Source organism: Corvus brachyrhynchos, unplaced genomic scaffold (assembly GCF_000691975.1).
Source record: "Corvus brachyrhynchos isolate BGI_N302 unplaced genomic scaffold, ASM69197v1 scaffold220, whole genome shotgun sequence".
In the NCBI taxonomy this organism is placed as follows: Eukaryota; Metazoa; Chordata; class Aves; order Passeriformes; family Corvidae; genus Corvus; species Corvus brachyrhynchos.
The window spans coordinates 1,632,910-1,651,192 of record NW_008236209.1 but is presented as its reverse complement, the minus strand read 5'-3'; the positions used below and the strand labels follow the sequence as shown (position 1 = coordinate 1,651,192).

Genomic DNA, 18,283 nt, shown 5'->3' with positions numbered 1-18,283 from the left:
TGCTGAACCCATAGAAGCAGACATTTTTTGACACTGTGAAAATAAACTCAGTCTCTACAAAAGAGAGCTTGGTTATACATTTTAATATGTCTGCTTATCTTTGTATTCCTGTCCAAGTCAGTAAACAACCTGAACAGCTCTCTTTTATAGCCTGTAGTGACTTGAGCGGAAGAGCTTTGCAATTATTTAATTAATTCTATTGAATATTATTGCGTATGGTTGCCAAGATATTTATGAACTGGTTCAGTTCACTCATCTTCTGGAGCTCACTCATATTGGAAACCCCTTCTCTCTTTAAGATCAGTGCCTTCCCCTGAAAAATACTTATATTTGTGGTTTATTTTGCTTTTTTGCCATGTGGCAGGAGGAGGAGTTTGTGTCTTTTCCTGCCTACCTGCCTTTTTAAACAGAATTCCTGCAGTCTGGAGCAGTGTGTTATGTGGATCCTTTACTGCATTTAGGAGAGCAAGCACGGCACCACGATTGAGGGGTGTTTCCCAGCATGGGACACTGTTGGATTATCCCAGTTTCAGAGGAATTACAGACAACCACAACTTTCTGAAGCCCCCATCCATCCCAGACGGGGGTGAGCAAGGCACAGCTCGTTGTGCCCTGAGCAGAAATATCACCAGGGGCAGAGCTTGTATTAAACTGTATTCAGCCACTGTTAAATTCTCTTTAGTTTCTACTGATGTCAAACAAGCTGTCCACTGAGGAGCTCTCATTTGTGCAGAATTAACTTCTAGAAGAAGGGCCCTAAGTTGACAGAATGTAAAATATCATCAGAATATCATTCTCAGGGGCACAAACCTCACTGCCCTGTAATCCTCTGACTTCCACAGCACTAGGGTTTGGTTCTCAACCAAAACAAGAAGGACATTCAATTATTTTTATAAGTGGGTAGGAACACTATACAGGACTGTAATTCTTTGAACCTTTGTCCAGGAAAAAAATCCATCCAAAATCAGGTATGTGCAAGGAATTGCCCCTTGTGGGTGAGCTGTGCACAAGGTGCAAATGCTAGAATAAAATGTTCTCTTAAACATGATTTACTCTATATTAGTGCTACTATGGTACAGTCCTGGTCTGAAAATGCATCATGCAAACTCTAAATAGCTCCTTTGGAAACCAGAAAAACTTAGAAAAGGATCTGATATCGATAATTTCTTCCCCATGGCATTCAAAAAGCAGAAAGTGGAGCAGAAGAAAACCCAGGTGTTCAAAAAGTGACCACATATGGTTACTAACAAATCTTATAAGCTCAAATTTGGATAATTCTGAAGAAAAACATCTAAACAAAGTGTAAAGAAAAATTTTGAAAAAAAGAATCCATGGAAATGGTGTCACTGGAATGTGTGCAATTATTTGGACATTGCAGAGCAAAGGTTAAACTTCTGCTGGCAGGAGGTTGGAGAAAGGTAAGACCAGATCAGCTGTTTCATTTGCTAATTTCAATTAGTTGATTTTATAAGTACAGGCTGATTGAGGAGATTGCAACAGCCTAAATATTATTTACTACTTGGATCTGTAAGTTTCATAGCTGCTAATAAATATCGCATTTTATCAACGGTTCACTGTCTTAGAAATCCTGCCAGTGGTGTGTTCTTCTGGAAAGTGAGTTTAGATTGTCAAGAATCTTGGAGCAACAACCCTGAATCAGCTGTAGGAATGGGGTGGGTTTTTTGTAGGCCACCCAGTCAGTCTGTTTTTGTCTTTCCTTCTAGGTTTGCAGACACAATTTAGTCTCTCTGCCAGCTCACCCCTTGACCTTCTGCTGAGAATGACATTATAACACCAGTTCTGATGACAGTTTGGGATGAGGATATTTATCCACTGAAGCTCTGGACCAAACCCATCAATTCACTGCATACAGAGGACAAATTTGTGCCACTGGGCAGCTCTGACTTTCAGCCTTTGCTGTCTGGGGTCAGGAGGGAACTGATGACCTTTCTGTGAACGACACCATGGCCTGTCAGAGAACTGTCATTTAAAATACTACTCTAAAATAGATAAAGATACACCCTAATCACTAATCAAAGAAGAGCTTTAATGCCTCAAAAATGTCGAGCAATTTACAGGCAACAGAATGAATTACAACTGAGTTTGAGCAGTCATTGAAGAAAAGGTTCAGGGGCCATGACAGAAAGAGACCTTGGGACGGGCTGATCCATTATTAATTCAGTCTGCCAGGTCAGGTCCTGGCCATGTATATTTGCAGTGAGTTCAAAATGCCTATTAAACATTTACTATTTTGAAATGTTATTTATACTGCTAAGCCACACTTAGCATGGATTGACACATTTTAGCAAGTTGCTAAAATGCAACTGTATGGCACATGATTAGGATGTGTGTGAACACACATTTGGACATATGTATGTGTACAAACACAGAACTGTGTGCCTAGAGACAGAGCATCTGGAGGTGGTTTTTTTGCCTTTTCTGTTTTACCATCCCTTGCATTACTTTTCTCCCCTTCTGCTTTCACTGAGCCTTGCCAAGGGTAGACCCTGAGGCAAAATACCTACAAGTTTGCCTGCCATTTTGACACTGCAAATAATTCAGGAGGAATACCATGGACTAGTTTTTTCCATTCTCTTTCCTTACTCCCCTTCCACCTTCCTTGCAGTTTTGTTGCCTTTATTAAGGATAAACAGTAAAAAAACACTATTTGAATTCTCGATTTAAAAAGCCAAACAAAATAGCTCCTTTTTGGAGCAACGGCTTTGGGGGAATGACCATGATGTGAAGAAAGACATGAAAAGTAGTTTTTACTTCACTGTTAATTTTAGCCTATGGTTTTGAGGTCAGTGTTATGTGGTCTTAAGCAGATAAATGCAGCTGATGCACAGCAGAGTTGCCAGAGTTTGCCATGGTGCACTTTTCATACTTCCATGTACCAGTGTTTACCTTCATGGAAGTAAAACCTCAGTATTTGCTGGCATTCCAGGTAATCAGTGAAATAAAATGGCAGAGATCCCAAAATTACTTCTTTTTTGTCATTGTTCACCTTGCAAAAGTAAATCTTTCTCTTAAAACACAGACAGTTTTCAGAGTTCTTGTAGAGTTTTCTTCTCTAAAAATAGAAATCCTTATTTGTAAGAATTAAACTATCATACATTAAAGAAAATTATTACACCAAACATAACCTTTCCTTGCAGATAAAAAAAAAATGCTTTACAGCTACAGGTTCAGTTAGTTTATTCATGCATATAAATCTTCCCAAGGATGTGTGCATTTTCAGAAACTTTTTAATGCTTTAATTTGCAGCTTATTCCAGAGTGCCTTTGTTAGAAAAACCCATGCAAGATCTTGAGAATCTGGATTTGTGGCATTAAAATAGTAAAAAATTAAAACCAGGGCTTTGTGATTCGGCTTCCACCTGGTGTTACCTGGGAGCAGTGAGAGGAAATGTCACTTCATCTCTAGAAAGTGCACGTGTGACTGAGGGAATTGGCTGCACAGGCAACATGCTCATAAAATGCCCTGGACTTCATTAAGCTGGATTGGCTATCAACGGGTTCCTGAAGGAAGAAAGTGTGGTTGGTATGTGAATGTGTTATCTGTGGAAGACTTTTTTCATTTAACAAGTAATTCACTGTAATTAAAATAAAAATGAAATGGCTTTCACTGTAATATCCTCAGAGAGTTTACCAAAGTGATATCCTAACCCCATAAAGGCAGAGGTAATTTTTCATCCATAAGGTTTTTATGGAAATATGTCTATTCTTTCCCAAAGCAGAAAATGATGCATTTTATTTAAATTACATTTTCTAGGCAGGAAGATTTTTTGTAATAGAATTCTTTACACACTGCATAATTTATGGACTCTGGGAACAGGTGATTAAAATGTTGTTCTCAGTGGAGAAGGTCCAAAGGAACCTTTGACACACCTTAAGATCACTCATATTTACAGTATATTTTTGATAATTTTAAACAGACATGCTCACATGGAGCTTTCACAGGGTGAGAAAGAACAACACTGGCTGGGTCTATTTGTGTTTGTAAGTCTATTCGGTGTTTACAGAGCAGTTTATTTTATGTTCTGCTTTAAAAAAAAGAAAATCAATATGGGCTGTTTTGAAAACAAGCAAACTGTAATTAAAGGCATTGATGGATAGTTACATTAACAGCTCTTCACCAGCTAATCTGGGACCATCTGTTCTGCAGTGGTCTGAAAAGGTTAACAGCGTATGGATGCCTCCACTTGCCACAGCTCCGACACAGCCCTGCCAGGCTGGGGAATGGTGTGAGAGTGCTGGCCTTCTGGAAAAGCACACTGTGCTCCAGCTCAGTTCCTGCTGCCAAAAGTGGCCACACAGGACACGGCTTTGCCAGGCAGGCACATCATTGACTAGTGTAAGTATTATTATTTTTACTTTTTTGGCAATGTGGATCAAGCAGGCTGAATCAGCAAGTGGGTGTGTGTGGAGCTCAGAGGCAGCTAATGGGTGTTATTGAGGTTTTGGGCTTTTTGTTGATGAGAACTCTTGGTTAAAAAGAAAAGTCAAAAAAGAAGACGTTTCAAAAAAATCACCTGAAGGCACTGAATATATTTAGAAAAACCCAGAAATGAATAATGCATTATTTATCTTCTACACATAACAGATTTTTTAAAATTATGCTGCTCTTGATCAGTTTCCAATATATGGTCATGGAATGACCAGCTCAGGCTCTGGGGCAGAGCTGTGGTGTTTGTGTGGGGTCTGGCACAAGCAGCTGTGGTTCCCAGTTAAGCCATGCCCAGCTGTTCCTGGGAGGTGCCAAGGTCAGGGTGCAGCTGTGCCTGTGCCCAGCTGTGGGTGCTGCTGCTCTGGGCTGTCCCGAGGGCAGCCTGGCCTGGGACACGGCTCCTCGCTGGGGATGCTGCAGAAGAAGTGACCCTGTAAGTTCCCTTCTTAGCTTGTTTCTTTATCATCAGCATAGCTTTCATCACAGGGCAGAGAAAAGAATCATGGGAGAGGTAATAGTTTTATCCTTTTAGATACAGTATATAGTTCTTTAATGGCACAGTTCTTAAATTACAGCTAATAGTTCACGAACTCTTCAGAGTAAAATGAAATTGTTTTGGTTATTTCGAGTGTCATGGGGAAAGGTTTCTCATTCTTGTGAGTATCTGGGTAGTGGCATAGCCATGAAGAAAAGTGAATTGGGAAGGAGGTAAACCGTGGTAAAAGCAGGGAAACTGAAAATGCATTGAAGGGATAATTGACAAGTCATCACCCCTGTTATTGATTTCCTCACAGCAGAGAAAGCTTTGTAGCAGATGAAAGCCTGGCTCTTCATTCTCCCACCTTGAAGAAAAGTGATTGTAGGAGAGCATTTGGTTATTGCTCTCAACTGGGTAAAATACTTGAGGGCTTTGTTTGGCTGAGGTTACCTGTTTGACTCTAATATAGGCAGATTCACTGAAAGGGGGAAAATTGTTTAGGAAGCTGAAGAGGTGAACTGTGTGGCAGTGGCTATGCTTTTATCAGTCTATAAGAGGCAGCTAAAATGTGTCAAGAATATTCTGCAGTCCTCCTGTAGGACTCTTCATCCTCTGCAGTAAAAGCATGAACCTGTCACAGCATTTGAACACCTGAGCTAATCAATCTCCATCTCCTATGGAGGCTGACGTGGGACTCGGGCTGCATCTCAGTGATGTAGGAGCTGCTCTGCCTGCACTGCTCTCACATCCTCAGCACAGATCTCTCTGAGGGCCAAAACCAGCCAGGGAACTCCTCACAGGGTAGAAAATGCCATGTATTCGAATGTATTATCACAGGATGAAGCAGAGTCAAAGTCATTTAACAATGAATCATCAAAAACATCTCTGGCCAATTTAAAAAAAAAAATCACTGAAGTATTTCTGAGTGGCTGAGTAACCTCTAGAGCAAGAAATAACACTTGTAACTGTGAAAAGAACCAAGTGAAGAGGGATTATAAATTAGAGAACTTTATTCATAATAATGTCATAAGAGGAACAAGTAGAAGAATAATATTGCTCTATCAAATATCTTGTGTGTCTGGATCCCTATGAAAAACATAAGAAAGCAATTGAAAAATATATACAATGAGAGAGAGGAACTGGAGGTCTCAGCACAGTGTCAAACTTATGATGTAGTTGGTGTACAGAGACTTGAAGGAATAATTCACATAGTATAAATCCTAAATGGAATTTGAATTTTACAGGAGTATGTCTTGCAAAAAAAAAAACCAAAACCAAACGAACCAAAAATGCAAAGTGAGGGGATATTCCCTTACTATAAGAACATCAACAGGGATTAAGTGTCTGTAGAAGTAGGGAAAAAATAGTAAAATCCCTTTGATTTCTTCAACCTGATACAGATCCCAGATATGGAACCCTGGGTTTTAGGGATTTTTTGTGAACATTCATTAAACTGCAGGTTTGTTAGCTCAGTTTAATTTTTTCAGTGTATATAATTAAAATATAGACTATGTTGATTTTCACAGGTTAAGGCTTTTTTTAAAAAAAATCCAAACCAAAACACCAGATAAAGGCATAAATTAAAATTACATATGGGATTGGAGAAGTAAAGAAAGGGAAGGGAAATTGGGACACGAGAGAAATCACCTGGGAGGAACTCGTTGAGAATGTGCTGGTGGGGCACAAAATTGGAAACTGCATCACAAAACAACAGTGTGTGCTCTTTAGGAAAGAAAGGAAGATAATGAAAAAAACAATTGATTTCAATAAAATTCAGTGAGTGTTGAGCTGTGCTTCGTGTGAACCCAGATGGGGTGAAATAAGGTTAAAGACACTGTGAAGAAACAATAGCTTTTATTGGTTTTAATTCTTTTAATGGAGGAAGGAGAAGAAAGAGGCACAGAAAGGGTAGCAGGAGGCCAATTTGGATAAATCAGGAGTTGTTAAATCATCCTAAAACTGAAGTAAGGAAGAGTCAAGGTTACCAAGGGTGAAGGCATAGGTACAGAAATAGGAAGGTGAGTGTACAAAAAGGGATGCAGTTCTGTAAAATATTCAGACATTATTTCTGTCTGCTACCACTAAGGAAAACATTTTTTTTAAAATCACATTGAAAAATGAGAAGTTATTGAGTGAGAAATCTCAGATGTACAAGTGTTTGATATGTTTTTCCTGAACTAAAAAGGCCAACTGTGATTTCTTGAATGAAGCAGTTAATTTTAATGCCAAAAGGGCAAAATAGGCCCTAATAGGAGAAGATAGAAGAGCTGGGTTATACATTTTCAAGATAGTTGGGCCGTATTAAATTAACCCAACAGGCTGAATCAATCTCACAGCCATTCACAAAGATCTTAGAGACGCTGGAGGACAGGTGAGGCTGTGAAGACTGAGAGTGGTGTCTGGGATTTTTTTACAACATAAGAGCAGGAGAATTAAAGGTGAGGCAGCTTAATTTCAATTTTGGGAAAACCAGCAAACCGAACATACCCCTGGTTTTTCTTTCCACTTTTCTTGCTCTAGTCCCCAAGCAAATGTCTCATTGAAAGTGTCCAGATGGACAACTCCAATAAGTAGAAGAACTCCTTACAATTAATACTTAGGAAAGTTGTCCTGCACCTTCTCCTTCCCCTTCCCACCCCATGGACAGCCCTGTGTGCTAGCTGGCTTTAATTGCAAATATCTCCCCATTTTTATCCTCATGCCTTGGGTTTGCTGCACTGCAGGTCCTCTGGTATGTTTTGAAGTAAACTCTGCTACTGATACATTATTAAGTGGATATGGGGTTAGTGCAGCCTTAGAGAAAATTTTTTCCAAGGGCTGTAATTTCTTCAGCGAGAGGCAGGTTCTGTTTGATTCCAGACACTCTGTAGATAAATATTCTGCAGGGTGAATTTCCAAGTGCTGTCCAGTACCTGGGCTGACTTATGTGCCCAGAGTGAAAGTTCTGTTTGCATCAAGAGAAAGACACATCCTGGTATCCCTGCACAAGCAGCACCATCATATTTTGCGCTCTCTTCTAGGAGGGAAAAAAGGAAATCATATTGTTCCAGTGACAAATCCTTCCCGTCTCAACTAGAAACTAAAGCAGTGCCCTGCAGGAACCTGCCCTGCAGGAAAGTTCCAGCTTTAGTCCCAAGCCAACACAGCTTGTCAGCTTCCTACCCAAAGTTTCTTTGGTCATCAGTGAGAAAGCCCAGGAAGTCTGGGATAAACTTGCACCTTAAATGTGAGCACAGTGCCCTGTGAGTGACATTTGGAGGAGTTTTGCTGCATCTTGTCATTTTAACTTAAATCTTTGACAGCCTTGTTGTGTGGACCCCGAATCAGTGGTTTGGTTTCCTTCCCAAAGGATTTGCTGTGTTTTATTTTTAAAATGCATAAACATTTTTATATAATTAATTATTTAAATGACCAGAAAATGTAAACCTCGCTGTTCAGCTTTTAAATTGTAACACCAAGTTGTCGTGGGTGTGTTTGCTTGTTCCTTCTTCTGTTGGTTTTGCTTTGTTTGGTTCTTCTTTTAACCAAAAATAGGTCATGGTCTCTGTCCAAACCCCTCCATCCATCAAATTCTGAGGGAAGCTCAGATCTGGATTTTTCATACTTTGAAAATCAAATTAGTCTTCAATTATTTAGGGACTTCAATTTTCCTTATGAATGCAAATTCCTAAAGACTTTTCTTACCCAGAAGAGTGTCTTCCTCATAGATTAGCACTACCAAAGTTACTTTAGAGTTTAATTACTGTTTTGTGTAAGGTTTAAAATCAATAATCTTGCAGGAGCTTCTGCACTGAGAACTGAAATTTACAGTGTCTGTATGGGAGGTATGCAGCAATATTTGTATCTTATAAGTTTTTTCTGAACTTGAAATGCCGCATGAATGCCTTCAGCATTGCAGCAGGCCAGAAAAAGCAATCTAACAGAAATATGTCCTGGCCTATGAAAGTCTTTACAACTTTGATTTAAGTACGTTCATCACAATTACAGCAACCCAGCCTCCCGGACTCGTTGCAGATGTTTCTAATTTATAAGCCTTGGGCTCATTTTTCATATGGAGTTTTTAAGGTTGTTTGATTTACTTTTTTTTTTTTTGTTAATAGATTGGTCATCCTCATATCTTAATAAAACAAAAATTGAATTATATGCACCACTAAGCAAGCATGACAGGACTTTTGCTAGCAGATGTAAAGTGTGAAAACCTGTGGGAAAATCCTATTCATTTTAGGTTCCACTTGAGAACGCTGCAGTGCACTGCAAATGGATTCAGTCTGAAAGAGACAGAAGCCAGGGAACAATGGAAATCAATGATTTGAACCTAATTAAAAAGACCTGATAAAAATTCTGGAGAGCCAGATGGCAAAGTCAATTTCTCAGTATAATATCTGTGCAGATAAAGAATATGATTAGCTGTTGACATTCTGCAAGGGTAGAATGATCTTATCAGCGGGATGTCAGAGTATTTCTTTAACAGTATTAGACTGTGCTTTTATGACTATTGTACACCTGACTTAATGGAAATCATTTTTCTTCCAGGAAGTATGAGACATAATGTTTTTCTCAGATGTCACAGTGCAAAACTCACGAGTTGGTTATCTTGATAAAAGCTTTACACTCTGACCGCTGAAGGCAGACACATACATGACTTGAACATTAAAGCTGGAATCAAAGTGCAATTATAGGTGCTGGTGAGCACTTTTGTGAGTATTTCTCTCTACCTTTGTGTTTATAGTCTCCAGCCAATTCTGTTGAATTAGGAGTAAATTTTGGAAAAGGAAGTTTCCTGTACATATGTGTAGTGAAGCAAATGTTTCAGTGCCTTCAGCTGAGATGTTCAGTTTTTGTGCAAAATGCTTAAAAAGACAAAATGAATAAATTATGTGATGGCTCCATAGCTAAAACAGTCACGCTGGAGAAAAGATTTCTGCTATATTTTACCTCCTCCTCCACTTTATAGACTGGGAACAGCAAAGTGTAGACTAAAAAGGGGTGATCTGAGACTTTTCCTGGGAGGAAGAAGGGCCAAATCGAAATGCTTTTACAGGAAGAATTAAATCTAGGTCCTGGATATGCCAGGCAAGAGTGGTCTGATCACATATCTACTGAGTAAAACAGAACTTACGATCATACACCATTATTTTCTCATTGTCTTCCCTTGAGGTGTTGGCTGTAACCATTTGTAATAAAGGTTTCCGTGTTAATTTACTGCTGTATTCAGAGATCTAGAAGGAATGTGGGTGCTAGCAGGATTATGAGCCATTTAATTTTGGTTTAAAAACCAGTCACCTGGGTGTTGTTGATGTTAGGTTTGGGGTAAAGATGACTTGAAAGCTTTGCTTGTTCCTGAATTAAGCAGGCAGTGGCTGGTTCACTGCGGGATGTTCCAAACCCCAGGGAGCTGATGACTGGTGTGAGCTCTTGTCCCCTTCAGAAGTTCTCTTGCCATAGCTCCTGTCTGTATTCTCAAGACGAGTTGCAGCATGGGTGGAAAATTAGGAAAAGAAGCGTTTGCTAATTGAAAAGATGTCTGTGTTAAGTGGTCTGGATTTCAAGGGCTGGTGATCAGGTCAGCTGGGGCTGCTGGCTGGTGCTCTTTCACTCTAGGTCCTGGACACCTGAGTGTGTCCAAACTGCTGTTAAGGGTAGTTTTGTGGTCAGCCCACATTGCATTCTTTCCCCTCTCCCTGTGCTTGGTGAGCCATCCTTCATTGTGCAGAGCAGCAGAGACATGTCACATTTAACTTTCCTGGAGCGTTGCTAAATGTATGTCTGTATGTGACTTCCTTATTTTTTTCATCCATAAAAAGAAGCAATCTGCATTAACTGCCTGTATTTCATGCATTACTACATTTTATTACATGCATCAAACCAATACCCACTTCTGTGTTCATAAATATTAGTGTCTCTAACATAACCATTACACATTTATTCTTTTGAATTCAGACAATGTGAAACATAAGTTACAGCTCTTTAAAAAAGCCTCAATAATTATGGACAGCCTGTGATGCAAGCAGCTCAGGTATAAATTTTAGAACAGATGAATCTTCCTTAAACTACACTAATTAAAGTTGCTTCAAAAATCTGGGCTAAGGATAAAGCAGATAATGCTTTACACAAGTAAAACACAAGACTCTCTGACAAGGCTTGCCTGGCACACAGTGCAGGGGGAACAGTTCTGAGTAATTGAGCGTTGAAATCTTCTTTCTTTATAGTTTTCAGATAAAATCAGAAGCAGAACTGCTGACTAGCAATTGGCAAACAGCAATATTCAGATCCTGACTTTAAAGCAACCTAAATTACTCTGTTTCACTTGCATATTTTAATTTAAACACCTTTTAAACACCATCTGAACCCTTTAATACTTTGACTATGTCTCCCCTGGGAATTCTAAAGGACTGGCTGAATATAGGACGTGGCTCATGGCAGTCATTGACTCATGCCCTTTATTGAGATATTAGACTTCATTATGCTAATGTCAGAATTTGTCTCTGTCCATGCTGAACACTGAAAGAGGAGTAACACTTCTTATTAAGTGATAATTGATGAGGTGACACAGATGAGGAGTCTCTCTGCAACAAGATGCAGCTTGGGATAATCAGGGTTCCAATAACTGATCACCAACTGGCTGCTGTGCATAGGAGCTGTCACTAATGCATTATTCTATAGATAAATGCAGTTCCCATTGTCACAGTGTAAAAAGTCACTGTATTGACAGTCCTTTCTCTATCCTTAAAACAATTTAGAGGCCTGGAAATCCTCCTACTGTGGAAACAAAAAGTGTAGCAGAATTTATCTGCTGCCTGATGACTTTCATAACTAAGAGTGAAACTAATAAATTCTCTCTTAAAAACTATACCTGTATTTCCTTCATGATATAGTTCAATGAGGTAGTTCATAGGTGATTGGACCCCATCTAATCTTCCAGGATTTGGAAAGCTCAATTTTTCCTTTTAATCTGTGTTTTGTACTGCATAGATATCAAGATAACATTTGTAATGCAAATGACTTATGCAATTTGTATTTTTGAAGTTGAAATTGTAATAATCATTTAGTCCTCAGAGTGAAAGTCATTTTCCAGCCTTTATTTCTTCACCCTTATGTTCCCCAGTAACTTTGTGTGTGTGGTTGTTCTAGATCTGCATTTCTTGATGCTGTAGTTAGTTCTGTTTTATTGTACAGCCCATCTGCAGCACTGCTGGGAGTATATCTGATGATCTCATTACTGGATCAAAGCTTCAGTCTCTTGGGTCACAACCCTGCCTAATGTTCTTGTGCAGACCCCTCCAGACTTCCACTAAAAACAGCACTTTGTGCTCATAAAAGCAATTGCTCAGGACATAAGCAGCCAGAAAAGAAAAAAAAATAAAGCACTATAAAAAGTACTTGAGGCTTTTGAGTAAAAAAAAAAAAAAAAAAGTGGTTTACAGTATCAACTTTTCATTCTATCTACTTGCCACATTGGTCTGTCATGACCAAAAATAAGTCATTTATTATTTTATGAAGTGAAAACATAGAAAAAAATGAAGCTTGAAGACCGTATTTTAAAAACATAATTTATGATCCTGGAATGAGACTCAAGAACATTTTTATTTTTCAGATGCTGTTCTCTTTCTTTTACCTACATTAGATGAACATGGCACTATTTTATGAATTGTAAAAGCTTCCTATCATTAAGCTGTGATGGAATATAATGAGAAAAAATATGGAATCTTTTTTTCCTGTTCAATGGGAAGACTTTTCCAACTCAGCCAGCTGACAGCAGAGGAGCAATCCGTTGTGGAAAGAGGCATCCCTGGGAATAGATAAGCAGGGGCAGCCTTGAGATAATGCAAGCTGAGGTCTCACCTGCACGCAGGAGTGACAGCAGTGCCTACAACCTCGGGTAACTCGAGTAGAGAGCCAGTGCTCCCCACTCCAGGTGAGACTCAAGCAGGATGGGTGTCCCTGCAGCAGCCCAGGCTGGCTGGGGAGTGCTGGGGGAAGGAGCTGTCCCAGGGCACAGGGATTTCTGTGGGACGCAGGAATGGTCACTCCCAAGGGATCCATCACTTCTGGGGCTTTGGGGCCGGCTGTGTTTCAGTGTCCCCCCACTGAGCGCTTCTGTAAAATGATGGATGGAACCCCTGTGTTCCCCAGGAGTGCAAAGTTCAAATATTCTGTCATGGGAGCTGCAGGTAACTCCAAATGAGAACTGGAGTGCAGCCATAGCTTGTGTTAGGACGTGGGATATATTCACACATCTAACAATAACTAGCAGTGTACATCAGTTGGTCATTCTAACAGTAACCTTTGCAAAGATGCCAATAGAAACAGTCTGAGAGTGCTAGGTACTGCCTTGTGAGGAAAGCTAGGCCATCGCTGAAATTTGATAGAACCTTCTGGAAATCTGCCTGATGGGAAGAGCACAAAACCATCTGTGTTCCTCCTCAAGGCAGGAACCTGCTGCAATTTTTGAAGGTTTTAGCATTGCAGGACAAAAGGTATTTTTCCTGAAAGTTTGTCTTTGCATTTAGGTGCCTCTTCTACTCTTGCCAGTACAAATATCCACCTGCATTTCCTTACCCTGCATAATCCCTCATTTGGAAAAAAAAAAGAAGGGAGGAAGGCATGAGAGAGAAAGGGTTTGCAGATCCTCTAGCAAAGAAGATTTTAAAGCTTAAGTAACTGCAATGTGAACTTATTGCCACATGTAATATTGCTTCTTGATTTATCACCTTGGAAACAGCCTGAAGTCTTTGTTTTGTGTAGTTGCTCTACCGTGATTTAAAAGCAGAGGATGAGTGAGACATAGATCTTATAAGATTTAACTCTTCCATGGTAAGAACCTATAATCAGATATATTAATTGCTTGGTTCTGGCCATAGTTTCTGAAATAGAAAGGCGTCCCATGTGAATTAACAGAGTACTTATCACTATATCAAGTTTCCTCTTCATACCAGTAAATTTGCTCTTCTGCCTTTTAAACAGACAATAAAATAAACATGTTAGGATCAACATTTTCACATTTCAGAAATTTTGGATAAAGAAGCTTCTACTGCTTTTCTGAAAATATGTATAACTGGCACTCCTAAAACTAACCTGGTATGGTGCTGTTGGCTCAGAGGGCTGCAAGGGGAGTATCAAAACCAGCTTAAGTAGCTTGTGCCAAGCTAATGGCTGCATGCTTGTGTTTGTGTGCCTGTCTGTTAGAGAAGTGCTTATTAAATAACCCCAAATAACACACTTCTGTGCAGATAGATGGACTCGGAATTTTCCCTGAGTGATGGTATAGGAATCCTATTAGCCAGCCTGAGTGACTCTGAATGAACTGGGGGAATCACAGCACATGTCGTTTAATGCTCTCCTATTTTTCCTCCTGATAATTTGTGCAGAAGGAGGATTGATGTTTCTCACAGTAGTCTCTCTTTCGTGTTGCTTTTGTAATCTTTACTGATATGAATTAATATTTAGCCACTTCTCTTTTTACTAAATTTTGTTACAAGTGGGTAGTATCAGCACTCCCCTTAAGCACAATCCTTCTCAGTGCAAAGCACCACATAGCTGTAATTCCTCTGGTTTTCTCTGTGAGCTCAGCCTAGTCAGTGCTTTCAAAGACTGTTCTTTAATTTTGCAAAGCCTCGAATTTAATATTATTTTGACCTTTTTAATATTCTGGGTTTAGAGTGTTCTCCAGGCTACAGTATTTCACCAAGTGAATGAGTGACTACAATTTAGGATTTGAATTGGGGATTTAGGTAGGACCAAAATAAATTTCCTTAATCTGTAGATGAGATAGTTTAAATAATCATGGTTTCCAGGCTGTAATTTTCTGGTTTTCCTCAACAACTCTTGCTGCTACAGTTTCTTCCTGTAAATCAGAGTTTTTATTTAATCGAAACTGTGCATGGAAGTTCTGTTGAGTTGCTTTTTTACCTCTCTGTCCATCACAGTCTGAGTGGTGGGAGGTACTGACACTGACACTGGGGTAAATTCTTCACATCACTGAAACAAACATTCTGTCTTCTTAGATTTTTAGACTGGGGAGAGTTTTGATTTCTCTCAGCTCACTGAGCATTATTTGATTTGGTTGTTCTTCAGATTTCTTCGAATTTGCATGCATTTATCTTTGTGTTTTCTGGAATGCTGTATTGCAAGATAAAGTGAATTATAGATTAACATGCAAGTGGACAATGCAAAATAACTAGAGTATACAAAACATAAGGAAAATTTAAACAGCTCTTGGTGGTTGGAGGGGTCAGGAAAATATTTACCTCAGAATAAGTACCTTTGCAGCAGACATGTGTAAATTAACCATTTCAATTGGTACTGACTTTTCCGCCCCCACTGTGATACACGCACGGGGATTCGGGGGTCAGCAGCTCTTAGGGAGTCCCTAGAAACTGTTTGCTGATTGATCAATGTGTAATTAGGGAACAAATTGGAGGAGGTCACTGAAAAGGGCAGTCCTAATATCAGAGGCTGAAGGGGATTATCTCATCTGCCTCATTGCTGAATCAATCTTATCCCCTTTCCAACCAACAAAATTCAATTAACTTTTATGAATTATTTAGCCACACTGAAGCCTTAGATAGTATTAATATTTGTGTTTCAGCCTGTTTTGTGCAAGGAATATAAAATATTGCTTCTTTAACATTAATCAAACTGCAATGTAAAATGTAATTTTCTATTTCACTGTTTTAAGAAATACCTTCTTAATCATGCCTGATGCTGACTGAAAAATGTTACACGGTAGCTTTTGCTTATGTTTAGATTATGAATTGCCTCAGGAGAATATCAGGGATTCTATGTAACTTAAATTATAGATTTCTATTTTTTTTTTTACTCAACGACAGCTTTTTAAACAAAAACTTTTAGAACTTTGATGCTACCAGACAAATTGCAATCTGCTACCACAACCCAAGAAGGAAGGGTTCGAACAATGTTGCTACAGTATTTATTAGTCTTTGACTAAAGAGTTTAGTTCTTATCTGAGAAATTGTGCTCCAGAGAAGCTAAGAATAAAACAGGATTGACTTGTAGACAGGAAAGGCTTATTTTGTGTCTCAAAAAATGAAAGATTGTCAGTCCTTCACTCACTTCCTGCACTGTTCTTAGTATTATAGCAATGATCTAGTCATCAAAACGGAGAAATTAGGAATTTGAAAGCTTGACAAGCCAATCACAACAATGAGAATGTCTCTTGCAAGTACTCAGTGAAATAACAGACGGGCTTGGAGGGGGCAGAGCGAGACTGCTCGAGTGCTGGTGGAGCCACTCGTGTCCATATTGCTGTGAAGGCGTAAAAAATCCTGCACAACTCATTCCCCCAGCTGGTTATTCAAACTCCTGGGGGAGAACTGGAGTCTGCAGTAACTTCGTGTTGCTACCCCACCACTGGCACTCCCTCCTGAGCTGGTGGCTTAAACTGGTGGGAGGATGTGTGCAAAAAACAGAGTCAGAGCAGGGAAAGTGTGAACTGCAGCTCTAGACCTTAAATAATTTACCTTGGGAGTTTTCTTCTCAAGCTTTGTGGCCACTGCAGTCAGCACTTGTGCATGTAAATGAGTTATCCAGCAGCTGTGTGCTCTGCTTTTGTTTGGGCTGGGACAATATTGCATGACATCCCCTCTCCTTGAACTATCATATCCTTCACCATCCATCAGGCATTTTATCAGTCCCCTCTGTTTTCTCTTGAATTTCCTTTGGCTGATTTAATATTAAATTTTACTCTGATTTTCTACTGCATCTTTTCCATTTACTTTAATTAAATGTCTGAGCCTTGTGGATCAAGATAACTTTTATTAAAGTTAATAAATGGATGGTCCTTATTTGTAGTTCCTTGCAGTTTCTCCTAGGTTCATCGAAGCCAAAGATTTTAAAGATAGAACAAGGTTATAAGAGAGATGGCAAATCTGAATACTGAGGAATTCATGACATGAATTTCAAATGCAAGTAGCTAATTTTTCCTTAAGAAAGCACAAGTAGAGCGTTACCAATGAAGCTGGAGAGATACCTTTGTGAAACATCGCAGTCAATCGCATGTCAAACACGATTGGCTGAGATAAAAATTTACTTACAAAGCACCGAGGTTTCCACTGAAATTTGGCATGTTGATTGTAGATGGTGAATAATTTACAATCTCAGCAGTGCTGCCAACGCCAGTAAGAAATGCTAATTCTTGTACAGGAATGTGCTGCTCAGTAACTTCGATTTTACTCTCTGCTCTTACAAGTGTCTCACCTTTCCAGTGAAGGGAGCTCAGAACTTATTTTTCTCAGTGTCAAAGCTGTGTGTGATAGAATGGCAGCATTTATCACACTGATGGGCTGCTGCTGGAAGCTGTTTGTGTTGTACAATCCTATAAGTTTAGCTCCAAAATGTGATGTAGAAAGATGCATCTGCTTTATCTTCTTCCCTTTCAATTGTTCTCTTGCATTATATAAACAAGAGTTGGGGAGGAGAAATTGTTTGAAAATCATTTTTTTCAGTTGCTTGGGGATTTCTCACTGTCAGTGTCAATAGAAATAATAGCATTGATATTAGCTATCAAAACCAGAGCTGTACAGGATTTTTTTTATTAATTGCTGTAGACTGTGGTCTTGCAGCTAAAGCACACTGAAGTCAGGCTGCTCCCTTTTTCTCAGCATCCTCCCAACAGTTTACAACTAATGCCTGTTCAACAATATAAATGCTATGCAGATATAATTTGCACATCACTGTTAATTCTTTGATTAGTTCAAGAGGAATATTAATGTTCATTATTAGTGTAGAACTCAATTAAGATTTCTGCTGTTGCTTATAATAGTTTACCAGGTTTTCTGGAATGTACACAAACTGATTGAGATGTGTGTGTGTATATATATATAAATAGAATGTTGGTTCTATTAACCTGCTGATATTTTGGTTTTCTTTTGGCATACTCGTGACAATTTCTGGTAAAAAAATAGAAATAAATTGAAGATTTATAAAGATAAATTTTTATGAATTTATTTTTTATAAATTTATTTTTTATAAATTTATATTTTTGTAAATATAATTTATAAAGATAAATTGAAGAAATGCAGGACTATAGAGAAGTCAGAGGCAACTGTAAGGGATAAACAAGAGAAAACACCATTTTCCACTGCTTATGGAGTTGTCCATTCAGAAATGTAGCTCAGTAGCACTAAGCCAGCCTTGCAATAAAATCCAGGGAATTCAGGCTTCTCGTTAGCACTTAAAAATCTGTCTAGACTTTATGCCACTGCCAAATTTCCTTATGCAAATGCTCACAAACACGTTAATATTGTGCACCTGGCCTTATGGGATGTGTAATTACCCTGACAAAACTGAGGATAGCTTCAAAGTCAAGTATTTGCTTAATTTCAGCAACTGCTGAAC

The 18,283-nt window shown here is 39.0% G+C and overlaps 1 long non-coding RNA gene across 1 annotated transcript in view; it reads left to right on the top strand.

The window, feature by feature from the left end:
* Positions 1-4,175: 4,175 nt before the first annotated feature.
* Positions 4,176-18,283, top strand: part of LOC108448629 — an 80,972-nt gene continuing 66,864 nt past the window's right edge. The window contains exon 1 of the long non-coding RNA XR_001864589.1: positions 4,176-4,356. This is a non-coding gene — a long non-coding RNA (uncharacterized LOC108448629). The remainder of the gene's footprint in view (positions 4,357-18,283) is intronic.